Source organism: Myotis brandtii, unplaced genomic scaffold, assembly GCF_000412655.1.
Source record: "Myotis brandtii unplaced genomic scaffold, ASM41265v1 scaffold357, whole genome shotgun sequence".
NCBI classification, from domain to species: domain Eukaryota; kingdom Metazoa; phylum Chordata; class Mammalia; order Chiroptera; family Vespertilionidae; genus Myotis; species Myotis brandtii.
In genome coordinates this window covers 911807-912662 of record NW_005363729.1, presented here as the reverse complement: position 1 = coordinate 912662, position 856 = coordinate 911807, and the positions used below count along the sequence as shown (strand labels likewise).

General features: G+C 63.0%; 1 protein-coding gene across 1 annotated transcript in view; it reads left to right on the top strand.

The window, feature by feature from the left end:
* Positions 1-856, top strand: part of ADAMTS13 (ADAM metallopeptidase with thrombospondin type 1 motif, 13) — a 24959-nt gene that overhangs the window by 5258 nt on the left and 18845 nt on the right. The window lies entirely within an intron of this gene.

The following is an 856-nucleotide window of genomic DNA, read 5'->3' as shown; positions in this document are numbered from 1 at the left end:
CCCCTCTGTCCTCCGCCACCCCATTCCTGCGTGACCCTGCAGTTCTCCCCCATCGCCCCATCCCTGCGCACACCCACCTCTCGGTCCCATCCCCTCCCTGAGTCCAACCTCCATCTGCCTCCCCTGCTCCTGATCCCTCTGCCTGCGCCTCCTCCATGATTCCTCCGCAGCCCCCTCTCTGCTCTCACGGCCTCTACTGCGCTTAGAGCTGAGCCTTGTCCCAGCCCTGCCTCCGCTCATGGTGGGGAGCACAGGCTGAGAACTATCCCCCCACCTGCCCCCAGCGCTCTCCCCCCCTCCCCTCCCGGGGGCTCCTCCACCCGGCTCAGGCCCCAGCGTGCACTGTGGGCGCCCTGCGCCAGACTGTCTTAATTTTGGGGCAAGGACGCCACATTTTGGTTGTGACTGGGCCCCACCATCATATAGAGCCGCCCTAGCAGGGCCCTGAGCCCAGGGACTTGGATCCTAAGTAGGCAGGTACCGAGGGCTGCCAGAGGGGGGGTCCCGCCGAACCCCACAGTGGGAGCGCGGTGGCAGGAAGCGGGGTGAAGGGGCAGGCTCCCCCGACAGACTTCCTCCCAGGGCTGACCGGACGCCGGGGCCCAGGCGCTTTGGCCTCGGTGGCCCTTCCTCCATAGAAAACACTGAGAATGATCTCAGTGTCATAAAGCGCGGGAGCCCTTATGTGCTGGCGTAAACACAGACAGATGAGGTGACAAACTGGAACATCATCTTTGATCTGAGAGCTTATTTTTTTCTTCTGATTTTAAAAGAAAGGAAAACATTTTCACGGCCACTCAGGACCGCGGCCACTGTCCCTCCTCCCGCCGCCAGGGCCACAGGGCGTGTGGCTGTC